The following is a 27,254-nucleotide window of genomic DNA, read 5'->3' as shown; positions in this document are numbered from 1 at the left end:
CTAGTCTACACTGTGGGCATATGTGCCTGCTTACATTCCTGTACAAAAGGCCTTCACCTCAAACTCTGTCCATCTTCATTATCATGTCAAAAAGATTGCTCAACTGAGTTAACTCTTATTTCAACTCTTAGTACAATGACAGGGAAACAGCACTAAGCATAGTGTACAGGAGGACTACAAAAAAAATATCAATGCCAGAACAAAATTTTGATCATAGAATCATAAAATGGCTTAGGTTGGACCTTGACGATCATCCAGTTCTAACCCCGTGACATGGGCAGGGACACCTTCCACTAGACCACGTTGCTCAAAGCCTCATCCAGCCCAGCCTTGAACACTAACAGGGATGGGGCAGCCCCAGCTTCTCTAGGCAACCTGAGCCAGTGCCTCACCACCCACACTGTAAAGAATTTTTTCCTAGTGTCTAATCTAAATCTGCTTAAAGCCATTCTCCGAGAGCCTTCTCTTTTCCAGGCTGAACCAGCCCAACGTTCTCAACCTGTCTTCATATGGGAGGTGCTCCAGCCTCTGATCATCTTCGTGGCCCTCCTCTGGACTCGTTCCAACAATTTCGTATCCCTCTTGTTTTGGGGTCCCCAAAGCTGAATGCAGTACTCTACATGGGGTCTCAAGGAGGGAAAAAAACCCTCCCTTGACCTGCTGGTCACACTTTGATGCTGCCCAGCATACAGCTGGCTTTCTGGGCTGCAAGCGCATGCCGCTGAATCACGCTGAGCTTCTCATCAACCAACACTCCCAAGTCAGGGGTGCAGATAATTAAGGAGGGGTTTTTTGGTGGCTATTTCTTCACACAACTCACCTGTTTTTTCATAATTATGCAAAAGAGCCCCTCGGACACCTATAGGGAACGTGCACAGCAACAGTATGCTCTTGTACAAGGCTGACAGCAAGTTGTACAAAGTCTTTCTCCTCAAAAACTTATTTTCCTGCACCAGGAAGTATTCTTGCAAAGAACAGTTCTGGTCTAAATTTCTGACTAGTTTATAACCTTTTCATCTTGGTGAGCAATTGTCATTTAATTGAAATAGGATTTCTCCTGCTTTGAGTTTTCAAAATGAAAGTCATCTAAACCTTGTAAATGAGATTGGGACCGTTTACCTTCATCAACAGAGCCAAGTCAAAACTGAGCATTGTGCCAAAGACTTCATTTTCCATGCAGAGAGAGAGCATGTAGGACATAGCTCCCAATTCTTCTATGAATGGGAAAGTCCCTCTCTACACATAAGTAGGTCTACAATATTCTCTAGAAGAAAAGACTCATGCAGGTCTTCTCACCTGCCAAGTGGGACTCAACAGCAGAACCTCACATTACTGATACTAGGTAACTCATCCCCATGGGACAGCTGACATTCACAGGGCCAGGGACAAGCCTACACACTTGTACAACAGCTCAGCTGTTACAATACCCAGACAACATTTACACAAGCAGCTTACTCGCAGTGTAAAGAAGACGCTTCACAGCGGAAATTACAGTATACAAGAAGAAATTCTGAGTAGGCATTCCAAATAACAGAGCAAAAGCAACTGATTTCCTCTGCAGAGACACCATTTGAAGTGCTTTTGGTTTTCTTCCAGAGGTGCGTCTAAGGATGATACTTCTTTCTCCCTTTAACAGAAAAGTCCTTCCCTCGTTGGCATGCAGTCATACTCCATTAATTCAGAAGAGCTGCTGTTATGGAAAGTCAACCTTTGTATTTCTCATGTTGAAACTTCGATCATTCTTCTCTACTTGCTTTTTTGTTTCAATAAAATTTGAAAGTAATCTAAATTGATAATATTTATTTATACCTTGTCTACAAAGAAATTCTGTACCATTTCAGCTGGTAATTGGGCTATTTCTGTTGTAATTCACTTATTAATTCAGCAGAACAAAGCTCACCTTAATAAGTTATGCACATTAATAACAGCCTATTACCCATGTCGCCTTCTTATGAATCAATTAAGTTTAATGTCCAAACTTTAAAATGAGCAGAAGAGACATATTTCTGCATAATGAACTCTGTTAAAAAGCCAACAAATGCTCATAAAGACTCACTACCTCTATCTACACAGGCTTTTAATGGAAGATATTCATGTTTAAATAAGAAATCTCATCTTCCACATTTTTCTGAAATTTGCCTCTATTTGAACCTAAGATTTAATGAACTCATCAAGACCACAGAGCATACCAGGGTTTGGTTTCTTCTTTTGCCTCCTTGCACATCTCTTGCTGAAATGCTGAGCCATGACTTCCATTCCTTCTTTCACAGCACAACTGCTATTCTGAAATTAATGAACCTCCTTCACACAACTATTATCAGAGCTCACATGGCTTGGATGTACCAGCACATGTTTCAGGCAGCCCGAGTGCACGACACCATCTTCTCCAACCTGAGCAGTCTGCCGGTTTTGCTTTGGGTGTTTCATCCTTTAATGCTGCTATTGTAAGACTCCTCCGGAGAGCTCTAAATACCACCTGTTTTCTTATTGCTTCCCCAGAAAACCTTAAATGTCTAACCAGGGATAGGCACTTCAACAAAAATAATGGACTTCTCTGTTTGTGGAAAACACTGAAATACTAAATGTTAATATGTATCAGCCCATAATGGACACCTTCCTATTTTTTTCAGGCAATACTTTTTGTCAACAGGGAAATATTTAAACATATTTTACCCTTTTTTTCTAGTTTTTAATGAGTTTCCTACTGAAAATAAAGTTTTTAACTAACAGCTGATAAAAAAAAATATCAGCACCTTAAAAATATTGCCCCTTCTCATTATTTCTCCTTCCCTATATCTAAGTTATACAACAACAACAACAAAATTTATTAATAGTTTCTTTCTCCTCTAAGCTGCAATCTGCACAAGTTTATTACTGGACAAGTAATAAATACTACCCAGCATTTCATCAGCTCTTCATGCATTTGAATGGACTCCTACATATGAAACACACTACAGGAAAATATTACAGCCCTGGCTCAGAAAAGCATGTAAGTGGATTAAACAGGCACTTACCTACATAAGCACAAATACAAAAAGGTACAGCATCAGAAGGGGTGACAAATTCAGAAGAAAAAACAGTTAAATGAGTATAAAATATGTGAAAGATAAAATCTGGTTGAGTTCAAGGTTTTGAAGGGTATTACAGAACTTCTTTATTATTTTCAAGTTTTTCAAAGCCTATTTTCTAATTTTGTTTCAAGTAAAACTCTTGCTACTATTTTCAATGAGAAAAAGATAGGTCACTCAATAAAGATGAAATATTTTTGACACAAGCACACACTATAAATGTTTCTATTTTCCCTGTGCTTATTTAGGTACCACACCGGCTTATTTGTAAATTAGCATGTCTTTTACATGGAGTGTAGCTACAAAGGTACAAATCTCTTCCGTAGAAGATGCTTATAAATCTTGATTTGTGTGACAGAAATCAAGATTTGCTGTAGCCAAAAGAATAGGATCTGGCACCTCCTTAACCACTTTTCAGAGTTTACTTGTAAAAATTACCCTAAAGCTTGCTTCATGACTAGAAAGTGTGGAGCGAAGTCACGACTGCAAATAAGAGACTGTAGAGAAAAAAAATGTTCCAGGTTCCCAGCCCATTCTTCCTGGTGGATTACAGCTCTCTATCATCGCTATTGTTATACAGCGCTTTAAAGACAAACACAAAATTGCTTCAGTCTACATTGCCTGACTACACAATTATCTTAGCTCCCAAGACTTCTCTCATAGGGAACTACTTTTGTCAGTTGGTGTTTTTAGCAGCTACACACAGTAACAACATGGAGTAAGAATGCCTGCAAAAAAAATTTATCAGGACAGCACAGAACCTTAAACTATAATCTGAGGCCACTCTCTTGTCCTGTAAGTACACATTCATGATCCACTGCCAAATATGTATTTCCCAGATTTCTGTGACCAGAAATATATTTTCTCCCACATACATTTCTAGCACTTCTAAAAGCTCTTACAAAGTAGTATTACAATTAAGAACAAAACAGAAAACAAGCATGGGTGGGAATAAAGCATGGATCATCTCTCCAAGGTAATTACTTCTTAATCTATAACTCTCCAGCCATGGAAGTGCAATTCAATCTTTAAGTCCTAAAGACAACTCAACAACATTTGGAAAGATGCAAGGAGATGGGAGCAAAATAAGGCTTGATGTTTTAATCTTATCACTTCAGCTGTCTCATCATAATCTGTTCTGGCCAATCTAAAGCACTGAATTGAACTCAATTAAATTTATACAAAATCTTTCCACCTCTCATATAGCCCTATTACATTTTGGTATCTTTGGTATGGACACTGGAAAAGCTTACACTTTTATTTGTAGTAGATTATTTCAAGTCCTCTATGTATTTCTGAATTACCCTGTTCCTTAACACAATCAACATTAGGTCCTTTATTCTTTGCCATGCACCATCATTTCTAAACTTCGACTACTTTGGTGATCTGTACTCTCTCTATTAGTCAACATCTTTCCAACTCTGTTCCATAATAAAAACAAATTCATGCTTACAAGAACAGAGATTATTAGGAAAAAGCTACACCCACATACCTCGAAGACTTGATCAAAGTAAATCACTACCTTTCACTCAGGGACTATAGCGACAGGACAAGGGGTAACGGGTTCAAACTTAGACAGGGGAAGTTTAAATATAAGGAAGAAGTTCTTTACTGTAAGGGTGGTGAGGCACTGGAATGGGTTGCCCAGGGAAGCTGTGAATGCTCCATCCCTGGCGGTGGTCAAGGCCAGGTTGGACAGAGCCTTGGGTGACATGGTTTAGTGTGAGGTGTCCCTGCCCATGGCAGGTGGGTTGGAATTTGATGATCTTAAGGTCCTTTCTAACCCTAACTATTCTATGATTCTCTGATTCCATCCTTCCCCAAACATGTTGTTATCAGTCATCCATTCAGAGTAGTTTAGGGATGCTTGAGAATTTGACTATGACTGCCAATGTAAAGATAATACTCAACAGGAATTCATGCAACAAATAGAAGAGGCATCCCTTTCAGGTATCACTGAAAAGGAGTCATTTGGAAATATTCATACAGCTGCTCAAGTGCAGCTGAACATACAAGTTCTGTGCCTAAGAATGTATTTTACAGAACAGCAAAACCTTAGGAACCACAACTCAGAAGTCATACAAGGTCTGTAGATTGTCTTCATAATGTTAGAATTTCACAATTTAAATTAATTAAAATTATCTTTTATGATATCAGTCTATCTGAATATTTAGTTTTCATTTTTACAGGTTTATTAACTTATAATCATAGAATCATAGAATAGTTAGGGTTGTGAAGGACCTTAAGATCATCAAGTTCCAACCCCCCTTACCATGGGCAGGGACACCTCACTCTAAAACATGTCACTCAAGGCTCTGTCCAAACTGGCCTTGAATATCAGAGGGATGGAGCATTCACAGCTTCCCTGGGCAACCCATTCCAGTGCCTCACCACCCTAACAGTCGAGAACTTCTTCCTTATATCCAATCTAAACTTCCCCTGTTGAAGTTTTAACCTGTTACCCCTTGTCCTATCACTACAGTCACTAATGAAGAGTCCCTCCCCAGCATCCCTATAGGCCCCCTTCAGATACTGGAAGGCTGCTATGAGGTCTCCACGCAGCCTTCTCTTCTCCAGGCTGAACAGCCCCAACTTCCTCAGCCTGTCTTCATACGGGAGGTGCTCCAGTCCCCTGATCATCCTCGTGGCCTCCTCTGGACTTGTTCCAACAGTTCCATGTCCTTTTTATGTTGAGAACACCAGAACTGCACACAATACTCCAGGTGAGGTCACACAAGAGCAGAGTAGAGGGGCAGGATCACCTCCTTTGACCTGCTGGTCACGCTCCTTTTGATGCAGCCCAGGATACGGTTGGCTTTCTGGGCTGCGAGCACACACTGAAGCCGGCTCATGTTCATTTTCTCATTGACCAACACCCTCAAGTCCTTCTCTGCAGGGCTGCTCTGAATCTCTTCTCTGCCCAACCTGTAGCTGTGCCTGGGATTGCTCCGACCCAGGTGTAGGACCTTGCACTTGGCATGGTTAAACTTCATGAGGTTGGCATCAGCCCACCTCACTTCATCACCCAATAAAGCAGCAAAATTTCTAGTTCTCACAACTTTTCTTATTTCCTGGAAACTATAATACAAGTAGGAAACAAAATACATTGAAGTGAGACCATGCAGCCACACACTGCATGACCAGGCTAGAGTTCCATTGGCAAGATGTGTTGCTTTGAAATTTAAAGCAAGGTTTTTTCATATTATGACATTTCCAATGACATTTAGTCAAACAATCAATCTCTTTCTAGTTCACTATAAGACAGTTTCTTCTAAAATGGGTGAAGCTATTAACTACAGTTGAGCAAATGGAATTGACTTTCAGCTCATGTAAAAAACAAAATAGCAATGGGCAGCTATTCTTCAGAAGCAGTTTCTCCACATTCCTTTGTGTATTCTGGCAACATGTGGAGGGCAGTTCCTGGCCTTCAACAGAAAGTCTGTATTTGTTCTCTAGCCTCTTTGCCATTTCTGAACACTACATTGCAATAAACTGTCCATTCAGGCCACTGCATACATTAGTCATCCTGATCAAAAAGTCAGCTTGGATGAATGCAAATCACAGTGATGCCCACAGCAGTGTTGAGAAGGTAGTTTTGTGTGCAATGAAGAAGCCAAGGTGGTCTTTACAGCATCACCATGTTACCCTTCATTTAATCTCTGAATGTTTTTCTCAAACACACCCTATTAAAATAACATCCCTCTCAATGACATTCAAAGTTACAAGAATATTTTCACTTCCCACAGAGGGAGAATAAATATAATGCAAAGAAAGAGAAGCCCTCTAAGCACAAAAGAAAAACACAGCAGTCCCAAATGAAAGCAATTCAGAGCCCACACTGGCATCCTTGCTTTTGATTACACCAGATTGCCTGATCTATAGATACTGAATTCATCACAAAGTTTTCAAAGAAATAAGGACATGACAAATAACTACCTACCAGCATCTCTATATCATGCGAAGGTGTTTGGTCAACAAACTGAAGGTAGCAACAGCCCTCACTGACTAGGTGATCAGTATCACCCAGCACTACAATCACTACAATCTTGCACCTTAAATATACACATAAGGATGATGCTACTGCTAAACGCTGAATTTTAGTATTGCCTAATTCAGGTTGCTAACTATACAGTTTTAATAGATGCCTTTTCATGTAATTTCTGCATTTAAAGACTTTATCATGTATGAAAGTATTCCTCATACAAGAAAGCATGGGTCTATTATATACAACAGCAAAAAGATCTTGAGAAGGTTTGAGGTTCTGTTCCCCAGGCAGACAGACTGAGTAAATTACATAGAAGCTGCAATTGTACCTACCTCACCCAACACAGAGGGCTGCATTCGTTTCCTCTAAATGAATAGGGGTGTATAGCAATAGAAAGGAGATGTTTAATGAAGAGGACAGCAGGCAAAATTCAGTCCCAATACTTAGTTCTCTTAACAAAATTAAAAGAGCAAAACTAGAATTTACAATTATGAAATTTTTCCAGCTTCAAAAATAAAAAACTAAGCAGAGCTACTATGATATTGGACAGGCACATAATGCTTTCTATTTGAACATCACCAGGTGTGTGCATACTGCAGTCCAGTCAGAGGCTTCCTGCTGAGCTCCTGCTTTACCTTCCCTTTGCACAGAGACTATTTACATACCTTTTAAAACGAAAATGCGCTGGCCCTCATTTTTATTGTAATTGCTGTCTATTGTTTCACACAGAAAAACAGCTTTTAAGGTTGCTGACAGTCTGGAGTGTCTCTTATTCTATCACCAAAAAAGGCCTGAAAGATAAAAATAAGGCTGCACCTGCACAAACCTCCACAGGTCCATCCAGGCAGCTGTCCATGCCGACTTCAGCAGTGCTCTCACTGTCTCACATGGCTGAGGACAAACAGACTTCACCCACTGATCCTTCTACATGCAGCCCACTGCAAAGAACACAAGCCCACTCTCTACTACAAGAGTTTCTCTGCTGATGTATTTTTACATTCTGTTCTAATGGATTTGATAATAATCATAATAATCAGGAAAAAATTCTTCACTGCAAGGGGTGGTGAAGCACTGGCACAGGTTGCCCAGAGAAGCTGTGGCTGCCCCATCCCTGAAGTGTTCAAGGCCAAGTTGGATGAGGCTTTGAGGAACCTGGTCTAGTGGAAAGTGTCCCTGACAATGTCAGGGGGGTGTGAACTAGATGATCTTTGAGGTCCCTTCCAACACAAACCATTCTGTGATTCTCAACATATCCCCACCTCACGTCAATCCTCTCATGTGTCACGGCCATCCCAGTCTCTGCTCCCCTGCTTGGAAGAGTACAAGCTGGGGTGAGCTGGGGAAATAGAAATCACTAATGTTGAAGTCTGCCTCACCAGGGTTCATGCAGTCACAGCATCACAGCATGTCCCAAGAGCATACAATAGCTCTGTTGTGCGTTTGAGGGGCATGGCAAAAGAAGAGAAAATTCAGCACACGTGTAAAGAATGAAGAAAACATCACTTGGTGGTTACATGATATTATAAATTGCAGTAAGCTATGCTGGCAGCTGTCACAGTTCTCCTCCATTAATATTAATAAGACATGCTAGAATGGAATTAAGATGATTTTACTGACTTCCTAAAAAATACATTCAAGCTCTCTAAAACTACGCTTGACTTTGATGAGGTCACAAACCTGACAGCAAATTGCACTGGAACTAATTACTCTCGCTACCACAGCAACAGCTAGGGAAGCCCCTAACCGATGCCAGGGCTCCTGCCACACAAGCCAAAATGTGCAAAAGTCAAATATGTGTACACATATGGAAATGACAGTCTGTGCTTATATGGAATTTACATCTGAAAGAGACCAAGGCAAGGAGTAGGAGCAGTAAAGTACTAAACATAGGCAGTGAGTGGCTCAGAAGCAAGTAGCTGAGTAGGTGAGTCTTGGTTCAATCTGATTTCACTCAAAATATTTTAATTCAAAGAAAAGCCTTGCATTCTGAAAGCAAGCATACATCAGATATATCAAGCATTCAGAAGCAAAACTGATAGCTCTAGGCATACAACAGGGGTTTCCTAGAGTATCTCAGGGGAGTCTGAACACCTTAATACCACAAGTGGACCGTACAGGAATCACACAGAAATTGCACCTATTTAGCTAAACTGGTTTTGCAAATTGACCTATTTACATAAGAGCTTGCCTCTGGTGCATTCCATGGAAATATGGGAAAATTGGTTTGGAAGCCAAACTAAGCTAAATGAGTACTGGGCACTCTTAACTTGATACAAGCTTCCTATGCTGATTTAGGTAAATAATCTTTAGCAAACAATTTAGTTAAATTGGTGTTAACTCTGCGTTTAGCCCACAAATATGAGTCACTCTTTTCAAACTGCTTATTTCTCAGTAGTCCAGCTTATGTGAAAACAAATGAAGCACAATGAATTAGAGAGCACAAATGCCTCTTTCAGTCACACATACAGAACATTTATATTTAAAATACTCAAAAGGGCACTTGTTCTGTCCAAACATATGCATCTCAGCTATTTTAAGTCAACTAGTCCTATAAGTATTAAGAAGATGGGGAACTTAGATTCCTAATTTCAGGTGCTCTGAATTGCACCTCCTGGCTAGCTTTCTGAAAAATTATATATCACAACACTGGAGAACTTTTCAAACAGAAACTGTATAGAGGATTCTGTAATAGGAATATAATGGCTCTGCAGATAGGATAAAAAAGCAGAGGCAGTTCTCCCCGCAGTTTTAAGTTTGCAAGTCTAATTGTGTTCGAAAAAACAATAATATTGTTCTTTGTATTTATCACTGCTGAACTACCCACTAAAAGAGACAAAAGAAAAGGGGGCATGGGCTCTGGCCACATAGTCTATGTTGCAGGATCAACTATCTAAGCTCATGAGATGTACCGCTAGCTCTACAGACATAAAGAACCAAACTTATGGAATGGAGCCTTGCTGATGAAGCTTCCTACAGAGGAGCAGTGGGCTACTTAAATTCAAAAAGTCAAGTGGTAAGAAAAAATAAATAGGAAAAAAATACAGAATTAAAAGAGGTGAACTAGGAAAACAAAAAATAAATAGCCAAAATAAGTCATTCCAAAAAATTTAAAAATTATGAAATAAAAATGATCATGATTCACATACTTGATTTAAAAAGAAAAATCTTAGTGCAGAACTAGAACTGTCTCTGACTGTGCATATATAGGCATAGTTTTCCTTTCTATACTATTATCTATAAAGCATTCCAAAGTGAACCTCTAATGAAAGGTGTCATAAAATCATCATTCACACATGCCAATTTTCATATATTTGGTTGTTCTGTTTCTTCCTGTTTGTACCAAAATAATTTAAATTTTCATAAAGTGGTCTGATTATGAACACAGACAAAGCACTTGATCAAGACTGACACTTTAATTTCCATCATTTATAATTCAGGAAAAGGGGAACCACAAATCTCCAAGCTTCATTTTCAATTTTTACTGTTCTTCCTCTCCCTTTCTGAGTCTTCATCTTAATTGAATGGATCCATAATAAGTCCCATAAACACAGTAATAAAAATGTGTCCTAGAGATAGCATTCTATGTTATATCAAGTCACTTGTTCTTCTGCACATTTTTGTCTCTTATTCTTCATATCAAACACCAGCTAATAGCACTAACAGTGCTATCTTTGAAGACAGAAAACTGATGGCACAGGCAACAGCGAGAAAGTATCCTAAGAATTCAAGGAACTTTTACTAGCTCTTGGAGGCTAGTAAAAATAGGTGAGCTGTAGTCCATTGTGGGGTATTGCTCTGTAAAAGTTACATTTAGGTGATAGCAGCTACCACTGGGTTTTATTCTTTAGCGGAGAACCACGAATACAGCATCAAGGATAGCTGATGTCTTGCTCTGCAGAAAGATAACTATAAATGATGCGCTAGAGCTTCTAAAAGGCGATGTCAATTTTTTCCTGCATTTCCCAGTACAGATTCTCCTCTTTTAATGGATGAACAAATGAATGAATTAGAAATTTAATAAAGATGCTTCCTAAGCCCAGGTAATGTCAAGAAGAAACTGTTCAGCTCCTCAGCCTCCCTGCACCTTTTTTTTTTTTTTTTTGCCTAAATTTTCTCCTTGCTGTTGTCTGGAACACAGGAATACAAAGGCCTTTGGTGTCCCAAGCTTGAGCTAATACGAATTCCTGTCTTTATCTGAAGCTTTGTAGTAGAGTCCTTTTTTATAGTTTTCTTTTGGTAAATTTATATTATGGCAATAAAAACGCTTTTGTGATATGCAGTGTTTATGATTTAGAATGTATTTTTATGCTGACAGCAATGAAGAGGTGGTTCATTCACTCGTTCACTTAATATACCTCCCTAATTCTGATACTGGTTAAAGAACCTCTGCTTGTAAGTATTCTAGAACTGGAAATCCTGTGTTTGCCTATAGAAGTCTTACATTATTTTCAAGGGGAATTTCAGAGTGAACTGTTTATGCTATGGATAAATATTATTTAAAAAAGTTGAATTATTGGCCTTTAATACCAGTGTTCTTCCAACAACAGCCCAAAACAAAAGGTACTGAGATGTAGAAAAAGCCTTGATTTGAGTATGTTAGTTCAGAATGCATAGGATAAACCTCTTAGGATAATGTGAGGTTGTTTTGTAAAAACTAATGAGGTAGAAATAAAAGAAAAAATACAGCTTGGCTGTATGTTACAGTGTTATTCCTGAATTTTAAATATTAAGTATTTATCTTATTAGCCTTCTTTCTTTAACATGACCTATTTTTTGCTTTCTTATGAAATGAAAGAAAAAAAACCCAGTGTTCAGTTTTCTTGAAAAATCACTGTATTATAATATTTATAATATTGGCACATATAGGTACATACTTAACTCAAAGTGCTTTGTGTAACACAGTTACACCTCAATGCCATATATGTTACCTATTTCCAGGCATTTAACTTCAAATTTTCCTATCTAAAAAGCTAAAAATACTGCAGAACAAGTACCACACTTGATAGAGAGGCTATGCATGAGTACAGTCTCAAGACTGTGAGCTACTGACTCTAGAAAAAATGAAAAGCAAATGCATATAGAGGACCATATACTGAAGTTCACAGAGGTTGCCATTTGGATACAGCTGCAGAGAGATTCATGGTAAATTGATTTTATACATTGCTTTTCAAAGCTAAAGAAACAAATGTATACTTATGCCTAAGATGACTATGTAGCTCTGTACACACTGAGGCTTCACCCTGCCCTCCTCCTTTTTCTTGTCCTCACCGATACTTTAGTCTAACCAGCTGAAGAATTCCCAAGGACTGTGATAAATGCAAATATTTCACCTTATAAAACTGGTAACATGTATTTTTTCTTCCCTAGGCAGAAGAATAAAATCAACCCAGAAGCAAGTATAACCAACACAATTTACATTTTAGAGCAAGGCCAGTGCTTAATTTCCTGAGCCTTATACTCCTGGTTCAGAACCAGCTTTGCCAAATTCATAACCATGCACAACATCAGCATGGCGCTTGCACAGAAGAGAAAGCATATGTGGCAGACTTATAAATCTATAATTCAATACATTTTCTCTTGCTAAATATGGCTTATTGCTTGGAAATATGAATCAATGCTTAAATAAAATTGTGTATATTGTTTCAAGATCAGATATTACTCTGTAAGGAATCACACTGAAATCCAGCCCTGTCTTGCGTCGCTATTAACAGCAAACAAGAAAAGAATTTTTCAAACATCAAAAGCTTCTCAGAAGAAATCCCCAAAATGCAGCCTTCTCTGATCAAGACTACTGGCAATGATCACTTCAGGTAGAAAAGGAAACTGAGCTCACTTGTTTAGCCTGCATCTTATGCCAAAGCAATTAACCGAATGAAGAAATTGCTCGCCTGTTCGTGATCACAGCAGACTTAATACTTTTCAACTGCTGTCTTCCAGAGTTAATTCAGCCAATATCATCACATGCTTTGAGCACATCCTCAAATCTTGGCCAGATATCACTAGATATCCCCAGCAGAGAAACACAGCAGTTAAGATATCAAAGAATTTCCTGTAATAATTCGGTATAGCTTCTCTGATATGTAAAAGTAATATAATGTTGAATGGGGAAGGGAGGTTTGGGGAGGGGGAGAAGGAAAAAAAACAGTCAAACTAAGATCATTGTTGCCTCCAGGGATCTGCAAAGGCAGATCTTCAAAGCACTTCAGTGATTTTGACGGCAATACTCTTGCTCTCCATGGCTTTCACCACACAGAACAATTCAGATTTCTGATTAAGTTAGCAAAATGTTTGACGTTGTTCTGCAACAAACTGTAAAACACCTTATTCATGAAAATGCACTCACCTATATAGAGGAAGAATTCAGTCATTTCTACAGGGAAAGGAACTCTCTTCTTGTACATGAGAAGCAGGACGCAAAGATGGGTGGTTTTTCAGAATTAAGGAACAGGTATTATCTATTCCTTTGGAAAAATCTCTCACCAAAATTTACAGTAACTCAGTTACAGCACTGCTGTGTGTTTGGCCAATACTAATTACCTATGTAGCTGAGCACAACTAATTAGCACATTAAAACGCAGCAGAGAATAGCAGCTAGCTTTCACTAACCAAATGCAAATGGTCCTGAAATACACATTTAAGTGCTACTTGAAGTATTGTTCACACTGGGCATTTCTTTGGGATCTTGCCCTTTTTTCCCTTTAATTAAAATGTATCCCCTAGAAGTACAGCCAGCAAGCTCAACCAGTCCCCCACATCTGGTGGCTAAGGCTCACCATCAATCAACACTTCAAAAGCAGCTACAGAACTCAACCAAGAATCCATGTGAGATCACTGAAAATATTAAGTCTTTCTAATATACTGCAGACCAAATTGGTACGAGAGCCAACTGTAAAGACAGACCAATATTTCTCATTTTAAGACTCTCTGCTCTGTTGTGGCAGAATTTAACTTCACAGGCGCAAAGCCAAATGTCTTTGCAAACATTCAGCAACCTATGAGAAAGATGGAGAATTACACTGTTCACAGGCATATTAAATTCTGGAAACTTTTTATTTCAGAAATGCTAACAGTAGGTTTTGGAGGAAAAACTTTGGAAAACTACATCTGTGCCTAACCCCACCTTAATTACACCTCCTTGCAAAGCAATTTCCACTAACATGGCTGAAGAGTCTTTTCCTGTGTAGACCCTGCCTCAGTCACTTCACAAAATAGACAACGTTTTCTTACTGAATTCAAAGTTTTCTTCTTTCCATACTGTTCAGGTGTGGGATTTATGCCTCCTTCTCTGACTACACTCTTCCAACTCTGCTCTGCAAACAAAATTATCAATATATTGTGAGGACTTCCTCTCATACTCATTACTGTATATATGCAAATTACTACAGAGTCCCAGCTTACTCCCACAATAGAGCCACTGAATTAAAAGTAAAAAAGGAAAAGAAGAAAAAAATAAAAAAGGGAATAAAGGAGGAAAATAAATAAATAGAAAGGACCATAAAATTATTACATATACTTAGATCTTCAGGCACAGAAACCACCAAACAATAGCCAATCTCCTTTAAAAAGTACCAAAGCTCTCCTTTGCACCATGTTTGACAGTCACCAAATAAAATATATTTCCCCTTTTTTTATTTTGGTGCATTATTTAAGCACTGTGTATTTTTTTAAGTTACATTTTAATTTTCTAAGGGAAAAGAATATCCATCCCTTCCCAGATTGCAGACAGGGTGAACCACAGTGGTGTGGTGAACTACAGATGATGCTACAGCCTAACAACAACATAAACCTGGATCTCCAGAATTCCCAGCTAGCACTGAGCCCTCTTCACCTTCCATGTCTCTCCTAGCCTGACCAAATGAGCTCATCATAACATAATCCCTACACCATTCACAGCTTTCACTGTACTATGATTTTTTTCCATCTTCTACTTAAATATGGATTTCATCGTTTTATGCTTCTCTTTACTCTGTATTCCTCCCAAAAACAGACATATGAACTTGGCTTGAACTGATCCTCTCTTCCTTTTACAAAAATGACTAAAAATACATATATAAACAAATAATAAATCAGGTTGCAACGCTTCAAAGATCGACACAACCAGATGAAAATGATATCCTCTTACAGACAGCTGAAGAAGGGAAAGCTGCATCCCTGGGAGACGATTTTCTTAAAATGTCTTATAAAATAATACGAAGAATATATAGGTTTTTACAATATACAGTCAGTAGGGTTCTAGAACAATTTTAGGTAATTTACCAGCAGAATCTGACCATTTTATAAGTTTTTCAGTCATTCTGTGTAATGCTATAAAAGCAAAATAGTTATAAATTTGTATTTTTTAAATGTAATATAAAAATCAATATAATTAGTTGTATCAGGATGCTTGAAATAAAGCCGTAGAAAGAACAGTACCCTTGTTCACATTTTATATGTGCTTTCAATAAAATGGACACCACAGAATATTGGTTTGCTTTGGAGTAATTAAGTATTTTATAAATGCCAATGCATGCCATAATACAGAGCTCTCAAGTGTGAAAGCATTTCCTTACAGCAGCCAAACCCCCTCCCAGTCATAACAGTCCTTCAACTTCTGCTTGTTCTTTTATGCTGTTCCTGAGCTCCAATTACTTCAGCAGTTATGCTTTCTGATGTAAGAACTGCAAGTGCAAGTGCTTTCTTGGGAAAAGATGTCCCAAGGTGTCAGGACTTTCAAGTGAAAAGCAACTTTACCTTGTTTAGTTTCAGTAAGCTGGGCTTGCTTCCTGTTTGTTTTTTAAAGGAAAGACTTCCTGATCCCCCACCTAAGAGCTCTGAACCAGCTGGCCATTTGTAACAAGGTTAGACCAAAGGATAGAGATTTTTGAAAACAATTAAATCTCTACAGGTCTATGAAAATAAGCGGCCTATTTAGACAGGGAGAAATCTAAAACCTTCATTGAGGAAAAAAAAATGTAGTGTGTTCAGAACCTTCTGACAGCAACAAATCTGCACTCAAATGAGACTTTATAATATGTCAAGTGCAGGAAAAAGTTTAATTGGCCATGATAGTCACCCATCAGATATACATTCACAAAAAGCAAGATTTGTTTAGTTACATAACAGCTTTGGGTTTTTCCCATCTCTAGTGAAATAAAACTTATAAAGAATGGAGCACTACTTCTGTCATCAAACATAATTAACAAAATCATAGAATGGTTTAAATTGCAAGGGAACTTAGATAATCCAATTCCAATCCCCCGGCCATGGCAGGGATACCTTCCACTACATCAGGTTGCTCAAAGGCCCATTCAACCTGGCCTTGAAAACTGTCAGGGATATGGCAGCCACAGCTTCTCGGGGCAACGTGTGCCAGTCCCTCACCACCCTCACAGTGAAGTTCTTCCTAAAATCTAATCTAAATCTACCCTCTTTCAGTTTAAAGCTATTGCACCTTGTCCAGTCTCTACATGCCCTCGTAAAAAGTCCCTCTCCAGATTACAAAATACTGTAAACCAACATAGTAACACATATATATATCCAGTAAAAGATTATAGCCTAATAAAGCAAGATATTCAGTCCACAAAACTCTACTTGAACTTACAGCTGGAAGCTGAATTAGACAAGAAAACGTAAGCACACTGAATTAAGACATTAGATCTGGGGCGCACCTTCTTCATTAAAACCTTGAAGGACAAATGGGAAATAAAAAACCAACAAAAATCTTCTTGACTTATCATAATTGCAGGATAATCCATGAATTTGTTCAGAAATGTGTGTGTGTGCACATACATACATATATATATACACACACAAAAAACATTTTTTTCATCCATAATTATACATATGGACAAAAACTCCACCTGAAGTTTGGGAACACTAGGACCACAAATGTTCTCCTCCCTTGTTTCAGACTCCCATTTCTTCCCTGTTTCTGCAGTGCCCACAGTTGTTACGCTGTACTTGTCTGAACAGTAGAACTGCAATGAAAAATTTAGGTCATGCATCTTCCTTTAGCCTTCACTACTACAAGACTCTCCCACCCAGAGACAAGGCTGAGGTTTCTGGAGGCAGCATTTTACTGACAATATGATTAGGAAATTACCTTGTTATTTTAAAATTGCATTGCCAGTAAACAAACAAAATAAGATTTGAAAAGTTTGTTCATTATAATTACTAATACGCACCTCTTGATCTGTATTTTCAAGGAGTACACAAACAGCAGCAGCACAAGACAGGAGTTTGATAATTTTCCTCACACTATTTTAGAAAATTAGCTATTTGTATTTGAACAAAAGCAGGCATTATTTCAAACAGGATTGCCTTCATCTCATGAACATGTCAGGATTGCAGTGCAAGGTAGGTTGCTCTAATGAAATACAAGCTCCATGTGACCAAATCTGCACTTCCCCAGAGACTAATGGGTACATTTCTGCTACCAAATACTGAATTTAAATGTCTTTAAATTGTTGAGAATACAATATCTCTGAAATTTTTATAGGGTTTCATGTCAGTAAGTGATGCATGCCATGATGCCTTCAAAGAGCTGCTAACACGGCTACTTACAGTAGTATTAACAGTAGAGAAGTATCTATAGTTGGCATTGTACTTCAAAGAAGCATAGAATGGTTTATTTTATTCACTTCAAGTCATTGATTCAGAAGCTCTGGAATAGCCAGCCACTGGCTCAGTAAGAGTGCAAGATTCTGACTGCAATGTGGCGGGGCTAATTAGATAAAATAGGTATCTAATGAGGAAACAGATAACAACCAACTCTGAGAGCCTCCAGAGATAGTTCTGAGACACACTTGTGCCTGTCACCGCTCCCGGACTGAGGTGGAGACTGACTGCAAGATGGTACCTACCTACAGCAGCCATTTACAAAATGTGTGTGATAAACCCAGATATTAGGGGAGTCACTTTGAAAAGATCAAAATGCTTTTCTCACTTTAAGGACGTGGCAATTGCAACACGAAGTAGATAAACCTGCAGTTCAACGAAAACCAAGGTCTTATATCCTTAAGGCAATGAACGTCACTCAAAAAAAACCCAAACAAAACAAACCTTACATGCAATACAAAACGCCTCTGCCAGTTTTAAGGTTTGGCTGGCTACATTGTGATAATCCAAAATAATAAAAATACATTCTTTGCTTCAGTCCATAATGGCTCATTTTTCACCAAGATGTGATTTTCCTTTTTATCAAATAATTTCTCCTCTTTCATTCCCCCAGCTCATTTGTTCTGCTATTGAGGCTGCTGTTGAGGCACCAACTTAAAACATGCAATGTCCAACTAAGGAGGCCCTGTAGCTGCAATGCATCAAATTCCATTGAGCATTCACAGGTCACTGCAACATCAGCTTTGCGTGTGTGTTTCAGAGACAAATGACAAACACAACCGTTTCTTCCTCCAAGCCGCACAGGTATATCACCTAGGCAATTAGGAAAACAATTCTGGCCTGCTGTCAGAGGCTTTAATCCTCAAATACAAAACTATATTCAGATAGCTTCGAATATAGGCAGTAATAAAATTTACTGGTCAAGGAATGAAGATGCCTAGTGTGTTTAAATCAATTTGTTTAGTGTAAATTATCACAAGATGACGAACAGATAGTGAGTTATACAGTAGAGCTGATGTTCAATACTGCACTAAAATCCAACCCCGCTTGATTTCTACCAAAAAAAACAACTGTTGATGTCATTTATTATACGCAATTTACTATATATACTGTATTTTTTAAACCGTGAAAATATGAAACATCATAATTAAATGAAGGACTTCATTTTCCATTGTTAGGAAAAAAAAGGTTGGAACACCAGAATACATTTATTTAGAATAGATTATTGCAGTTGGAAGGGACCTACAACAATCATCTAGTCCAACTGCCTGACCACCTAGGCTGCACAACAGTTAAAGCATGCTATTAAGGACATTGTCCAAATGCCTCTTGAACACTGACAGGCTTAGGGCATCAGCCACCTCTCCTGGAAGCCTGTTCCAGTGTTTCATTACCTGTTCTGGTAAAGAAATGAAGACTTGGGATGATATAAAAAAAAAATTATAAAATAAAAATCTAAGTTAGCTTTTTTAGCACCTAACAATCATTCTCACGTAAAAATTAAGATACTCCTGAAACCACTCATTATAAATAATTGCCATTCATATAGGTAAAGGACTACCAAGTGCCAGTGTAGAATATAAAACAGCTCGCTCAAAAAGTACAAAGAATTTTTGAATACCTATGTAAAATCAAGGATTAACGAGGACTTCTCCTTTGGTATTGTCTAAGAACAAAGCAAGTTTATGCCCATTCATATACTTTAAAAACATCCTTTACCTTGTTCTATAATAAGTTTTACTACTACTTCAAAGAAAAAAAAAATCTGTAAAATTCCATTATTGCACAGGCTTTAATATAAAATACAAATTAACATATATTTGACTACCCTTAATCTTACAGTAGACAGTATATAAAAGCCTAATATATTTTGCGAACATTTCTGATCTGAGAAATGAAGTAGGCTGAATGAAATATGATTAGAAGACATTATTCTTCCCTCTACTGAAGGAAGAGCACCCACCAGCAGGATGCCACTGGGCATGGTTAAACACGTTCACCCCATGCTGCTGCAGGCACCAACACAGACCCCTTGCAGGATAGCCAGGAACTCAGCCTGTGCTGCTCATCATTGCACACATCCTCAACCTGCACACATCATTTTGCAGCACTGCTCTGCAGTCCTCTTTTTCACTCTACTGAACTTTATCTTCTCTGATGCAATTGACTGAAAAAGAATTTTCTCAGCTGTTAACTGAGTTTCAGAATTTGATTTCTGAAATCCCACCTACTACCTATCAGATCCCTAATATTAGAATAGCCTTGTGCTTTCATGCAAGCAAGCATTTCAGTGTGGTGGAAGCCACTCCTAAGGAAGAATTATTTCTCTCAGGATAAGGATTAAACAGTTAAAAAGAAGATTACTGCTACACAGCCACTACCCCACAAATTATCAAAACCAAACCCACAAACTTCAAAGGATACTTACCCTTTTTCAGACACAGTAAAAAAAAAAATGTCATTTTGTATGCTAGATAAAAAAGAAAACACTTAAGAAACTATACTTATTTCAGAAATAAGACTAGATGATACTGTGCTGTATATTTAATGTATATTAATGAACTTTACCACAATATTCAGCACTGAGGTAAGAGGCCATTCTCTGTTTACAGCATTTTGCATGAGCATATCAAAGACCTAATATGTAAGGTTCACCTAGAAACACTAAGAAACGACAGCTGTCTGTAGTAAGAAAGGACTATCAGATCACCGTAGTAGTTAACCTACTGGTAAAAAAGACCAAAACCACAGCAATATCTCAGAATTTTCCACTTTAAGGCAGAGGGTTGAAAAAACAACACTTGGTTAAAATATGTAATTGTATAATACGGTTTTTAAGCTTCAAGTCACCACTTCAGTCAAAAATTCTGTAAAGCAAATCACAAATCACAAGAAATTGTATTTCATGTGATTAGATGGCATCCTATTTTTAACACTACTGATTAACAGATGGAAGTGGAGTTTTTCCTTCAAAAGTGCTTTAGTCATCATAAAGTACCAACAAAGATGTTAATTAAACACATCTGTAGAACTAAAAAGAATAATAAAATGTGACTTCATGTTAATTTTCTACAGCTACTTCTACAGCATTCCTAACAACACTACCATTTAGTTAAACCATATACATGCTTTATGCCAGGATAGGGAAGAAAATGTACAAGGTCATCACAACTTGAATTCTTTTTATCATGTTAGTAAGTATCACCAGTGCTAAGATTATATTAGTATATCCACACACATTTCCACAGCTGTATATTGTGTTCACCACTTTATTTCAGTGTGAAATATCCTCAAGTTTCAGCCCTTGCACCAAGAGAAAGGCTCTTTGGAAATAACAAAATATGTATGTAGGAGTGAACATAGTTCCCCTATTTGCTCTCCACCTAAAATTCTTGCACAGCCTTGTTTAGCATTGCTTTAAAATCAAATTTTTATTTCCTACGCAATTAGTAATTCATACTGTGAAGGATGTGTGCTTGTTAAAGATGAGCATGTGTGAAGGAACTGTATCATTGTAAGAAACATAGTAATCAGAATGATAACTGATAGTTTGATATTCCAAATATTATCATATCTAGATTTTATTCTCCTAACTACTTTAGTCACAGTAAATAAATAAATGAAAATGCAGAACTCCTTACAAGTTTCTGCAATGAATCAATAAGCTTATATAAATCACATTGCCAGAAGTGAGATCTTAAGAGTTTAGTAAAGAAAATTAAAAAGGAACACACTATCCCCATTGGTGCTAAATATAACAGCATAAACCCTTTCTTTCCAGTTGTGGCTGAAGGAAACCGTTTCCCCAAGATGAGCCAAGAGTCTGAAGCACAGGATGAGCAGGAGTCGTCTCTGAAGAAGTGAAGAGCACTGGAACAGCCCTTGGAAATGAGAAGACCTTGCCTTTGCCATCTTAAAACAACTGGACAGCACTTCTGAAGAGATTATTAAAATATTAAAAACTTTCATAGGGATGCCCTTTCTCTGATCCTTTTACCCCAATTGCAAGGTAACTTCATACGGAAAGAAAGGTCACTTTCTGCCACTGAGGAAGAAAAGAACAAGTGAGTTTCACACCAACTTCCCTTAAATTATCTTAAAGTTACTACAACAAAAGAAACTAATAAAGGATTTGGGATTAGTCTGTGTTCTGAACTTCTTTGATTATGATTCAACACAAACTCATCAAAACAAGCAACAATGCTGGGTCCTTCACAGGGTATTGATTGATACATTTACCTTGAACTAAGTCCCAAGAACTTTAACAATATAGAGACCTCAATATATCAGTTTTCTTACATCACTTTTTCTGTATCCTGGCTGCATCATGTGACAATGGCATGATAATGATGCCTCATCTGACGGTAGCACTGAAACCTGTACAATATTCACCAGAAGTTGAGAGCTATTCCTCCCCCTACCATCGTAATCAGTTTGACAAGTTCCCACCCCAGAGTAAACCATTTAAGAATTTTACCACTGTAAACAAACATGACAGACATCACATTGTGCATTAACTACATACAGGAAGGGCATGTGGTCTGCCAGATTCCTCAACGGAAAAATACTTCTCACGCTATTATTATCCTGGGCTGTGTGTGTTAATCTGATTTCCATTCCCAGTGATACCAAAGAAAATTCAGCCAAAGTCCATGTAACCAGATCATTTTAGAGCTGGTGGAAGATGAGGCCGGCCATATGCACGTGCACATATGTAACAGCATCTCTTTCTGAAATGATAGTACAGATCATCTCTGTGGCATTTATGTCAGAACCATGACAAAATGCTTTTCCCAGATGACTAAGTGACAGCGAGAAGGCTGTTTTCCATGGGAAGAGGAAGCCAAGAGCTGGCTAGTTTCCATGGAAACACTAGCAGCATCAGGCAGAACAGCTGTAGAGGAAAAGGCAGAAGTTCGGAAGGCAGAGATCTTGCTGATTTTACCTCACCAATATGCCAGTACCATCAGAGAGCATTTACATTTAAGGTAGATCAAGCTAGTTTATGCTCAGTATGTCATGTCAAGATACTATTTCCAATTCAGACTCCTAAAAGCCAGCAAGCCGAAGTACACTAATAAAAATTACAGTGCAAATTAGTCAGCCCATGTACACATGAAGCTACAGATTTTATGAATATCTGTAACAGTGATGCATTACGATTTTTGTCATTAGGAATAAATCTTGCTATTTAGTCAAAAATGACAGCTCCCATAAGCTAAATGTTTCAAGCAAAATGACTGGTTTTCACCAGTTAAATGTAATGGACTCTTTTCCCTCTTAAACATAAAGTCAGCATTTTGATTCCCAACATGGCAAACGGAATACCCTCTTGGCAGCTTTTTTACCAACCTTTACTATTTTCTTCATATGATTTTCAGACAGAAGATGTCTGCATAACTCAATTATTACGTGGTAAAATCTAAAGTATACTTCCTTTCCTTATTGAATAAAAGACAGAGAGTAAAGATTTCCACTTATAAATTAAAGGGCCTTTCTAATGCTAATGGCAAACAAACTTTGCTATTCACTACTAATCTACAAACATGTATTCTGAGATGAACATATCTTCACCACTCTATTCACGATATTTCAGACCAACCCAGCAGCACTGCTTCCACCAAAAATAAAAACTGTTGCACCACAAAAAGCCAAAGCCCTAAAAATATAACCCACTGTGGTCGTTCACCATTGTACATGACAGGTAACTAGGTACCTAGAGAAAACATAAGCTAACCATGAAATAAAGGCGTATCTTTGGTAAAAATGCTCTCCAATATAATTTCTGTAGCTTTAGCCTTTCAAGGGGATCTATAAAATCATTATTTTCTCCCTCTCTCTCATGACACTTGTTTCAGATTATTCTTCTTACAACCAACCCCACCAAATGTTCAAAGCTGATGTAGATGTTATAGGAAACTGGAAGGAGTCTCTGACAATATAACTTTGCATAAAACAGTGTATGGGAACTTTGTATCTCTGTCCATCTAAATACAACACACCGCTCAGGTCCAGCTGCTCCTGAAGTAGCATAAGATCAGAGTTTTAATGAACACTTGCAAGGTGTATCTTGATGCCTGGACTGCAAGACTTTTGTGGGTTTATTTGCATTTCATCCAATATATTCTCATAGCAAACTTTACAAATAGTTGCCTATTAGTTTTTATCCTTCCCTTATAAACAAAGTAATTAGATCTTCCCTATAGAAAAAGACTGTGCTGCAGCAGGGTTGTGTAACTTGCCTCTAGCTGCTGAAAGCAGCAACGGTGTCGCAGGCAGCACCACTCCAGTGTCCTGGGCCACATTGACTCCTACACTGCTAAGCTATCTGACTTCACAGGTGCTGTCCCCTTATGCATGGGCAGATTTCAAGCCTTCTCAGGAAGTGAAGGATATATAGCTACAAACTTTGTGAATCACAGGCCCATTTTTGAGTTGCTGCACTAAGTACATGAGTAATCCATAATCCTTAGGAAAAAAAATCAATGACAAATACTAATTACTTCTTTGAACAGCATCATGTTTCAACTGTTATTCAAAAGTAAAAGCCTTAGAAGCTTAATTAATTTGAGATACGATATCCGAGACTAGCACTGACATTCTAGGTCCTGCTGGGCATCTGCACACACTCTGTTAAACTCAGTGCTAAATTATGTCTCTTGTACTTTCATACAAACTATTTAGATGTATTTTTGCAATTACTAAAGCATAAGTACTTTGCTCTTATAAGCCATCATGTATCTTTTACAGGTATTAACTAGCAAAATTCACAATACATGTTTGATTCCGATAAGAACCAGGTAAATGTCTGTTCTGGAGATGTTTAAGCCAACACACAGAAAGATTTGTTTGCCCCGTCCTTCTCCTCCTATGACAGTATCTCATGCCAGTAGCTTTCCACAGCTACCTAATAGCATTCTGTCACATAGCGGTTTGTGAATGATTGCTCTATTAAGCCTGGAGTGAGAGGAGTACCGCTGTACTCCTTAATTTCATTTCACAGGCTATGAAATCCAAAAATGATAAAATGAAAACAGAAATAATATTCAGATGTAACTCCTGAACTTGAGGAACAAAGGAAAGTGTTGCAGGTTTCAAAGCAATTGTATGCCTGTGAATTACATTTTATATTTACAAACCCCACATTTAGCAGATGTCACCATCTAAATATCAAACTGCATACACTTAAAAACTGAATCATTATTTTTCTTAGAATTTTAAATAAAGTAAACAAACTACTTCCACTATTTATATAACATCACTGGATGGTCTTGCTAGAATAATCTTGTGCATGCACTATCCCTGAACACGTTACCATGGCAACTTATATTTGAATTTCTATAAATTTCTATTTTTAGAGATCACAGTTTAGGATAAAGAAAAATCACAAATATTAAGTACCATTTCATTAACAGAAAATATCCCAATTTTATCATCACCGTACTTCCCAGAAAAGACATTACTGAAGTTAAATCGGGCAGTAATGCTAAAAAATTAATAACCACAGTTATTAAGAAAGTTTACCAATACGCAGCCTCACGGCAACCTAAGTGGAGTATGAGTCAGTAGCTAACACTACGAGGCAAAGACTGATGCTCACAGAGTTCTGTCTGGATTTCAGTACAGCCAGGATTTCACTCAGATGTTTTTAGAGTTAGTCATCATTTCAGCTGACACAAAACAAAAGTGTATTTGCCAGAATACTCAGAAAATAACATCTCTGTTTCAAGTGTGGGAAACGTTGAACTGGCAGTAACGTCTCAGTTTCAAGTAATGTTACTATCACCTTACAGTGCTCAAGAGTGATTACTAAGTGCATGCTAGTCCTTAAACACAAATTTACTTTAATGCTTTAAGACTTGTCAGCAATTCTCAAAGCTGTCTCCCTACCTGAAACATCAAGTACAAGGTAGCAGGCCTTGAAGAAAATGAGAACACTGATTTAGACACTGTTGTTACTGCTCTGACACTGCCTTACTCTGGCTGCCTGGGGTTGAAATCAGAATAGATGTTTAAAACCAGGTTTTAAGTTCTAAAAAGGTGAATGCCTTACCTTCTAAGGGATTAATATTACTGTTGTGCTGCAATTTTCTATTATAGTGTTAATTACGGCATTCATTTTGCAAACTCAAACTAACTTTACCTGAGCCACTGACAGTCCAGGATGGTCTAACACAGATGGAGAATTTGGAAAGCAAAGCAGTTCTGTCAAAGAGTGGACTGAAGTGGACTGAAAACCCAAGTGACATCTACAACTCCAGGGTGCAACTGCAGTCAGCACGCCTGCCTTCCTCTTTCTCCTAGTAACTCCCACTTAACATAATCCTCAGTTCTCCAAAGTTAAGTGGAAAGAGTTCCTATCATAAAAGCTGCACATCTGACACTGTCACAAAACAGGAGGTGAAAGACAACCTGCAGGGCAATCACCGCACACAAGTACTGTTTTGTCAGGTAACTGACAGCCACATTTTCCTTAGGATTCAGGCAGTGAAGATGCAAGCAATGTGGGTATGTCATTGATGAGCAAAGTTAGAGACTCATGGTAGTCTTTTTCCTTTATCAAAAATATATTTCAAGTATCAGCTGGAGACATCTGTCAAGGGAAAACACACTGGGGGCAACCTTCAAAAACATAACACTGGCATTCAGCAAGTGACAGTGGTAACTACAAGGACTTTTACTTTCTGTTTAACTTCACTAAGCGCATAGGAGGTACTAACTTTCACATAAACTGCAGCAGGGTGTAGGGCACAACCCAGGAAGTCACTTAAAACCACACGCATACAGCTACATCTGCGAGACTGCCAGTGAAATCAGCAGCACTGACCAGGAGACAACATCCACCACAACTGCACTTTCTGCAGGATGAGGCTCACCTCTGAACGCTTCATGGGAATCCTGACAAATATGCTACAAAACACTTCTTACCACTTTATAATCAACATTTTCAGTAACAAGTTCTTTTCCTTGTATTGCAGGAAGGACTTGCTGGTGATGGCTTCTCTAGTTGTTAAATCTGAGGCACCACTGTTTCTCTCAAAGGAATTACAACTGTTTGCTCCAAAGCCTGGGCTTAGAAAGCAAACTCCCATCGCCACTGACAACAGCAACTAAGAAACAGAACTAAAATCCAAATCATCAAATGAGAAAGTAGTCAGCACCAAGATCTAAAATCCCTATCTGTATACTGGAAACTTGGTACACTCATTCACTGCTGTGTACCCATGTCCTCAGTCACAGAGGCAGGCAGGGTCACCCTGAGAAATCAATGGAGGAAGAGCCAGGGTGACCCCCTGTCACACTTACTTTGTTGAACTCCGATCACCTCCCAGCGCAGACAGAGCGAAGCTGGGCAAGGGCTGAGGTTGCTCTTGCTCTCCCGCATCACTGTAACCACTTCACCCCAAACCTGAGACCTCTGACAGCTGGGAGAGGGATGACGGCCTCCCCTGTCCCCAAATGCGCCTCCATGCAGGTGCTCAGCAAGGACAAGGGCACCTTGTGTGCTCATACCCACACACGAACAGGTCCCCCAGCGCACACACCTCCAGACCCCCACTCAAGCCAAGGGGGCAAGTACAGCTCCACCACAAGCTCCCTGGGGC

General features: G+C 38.4%; 1 protein-coding gene across 9 annotated transcripts in view; it reads right to left on the bottom strand.

Moving 5' to 3' along the window:
- Positions 1-27,254, bottom strand: part of KCNC2 (potassium voltage-gated channel subfamily C member 2) — a 105,016-nt gene that overhangs the window by 75,652 nt on the left and 2,110 nt on the right. The window lies entirely within an intron of this gene.

Source organism: Pezoporus flaviventris, unplaced genomic scaffold (genome assembly GCF_033815535.1).
Source record: "Pezoporus flaviventris isolate CSIRO_AGI_PZ_B2104156 unplaced genomic scaffold, CSIRO_AGI_Pfla_v1 ptg000016l, whole genome shotgun sequence".
NCBI classification, from domain to species: domain Eukaryota; kingdom Metazoa; phylum Chordata; class Aves; order Psittaciformes; family Psittacidae; genus Pezoporus; species Pezoporus flaviventris.
Note: the sequence above shows the minus strand (reverse complement) of the source record. Positions and strands in the feature narration are given on the sequence as shown.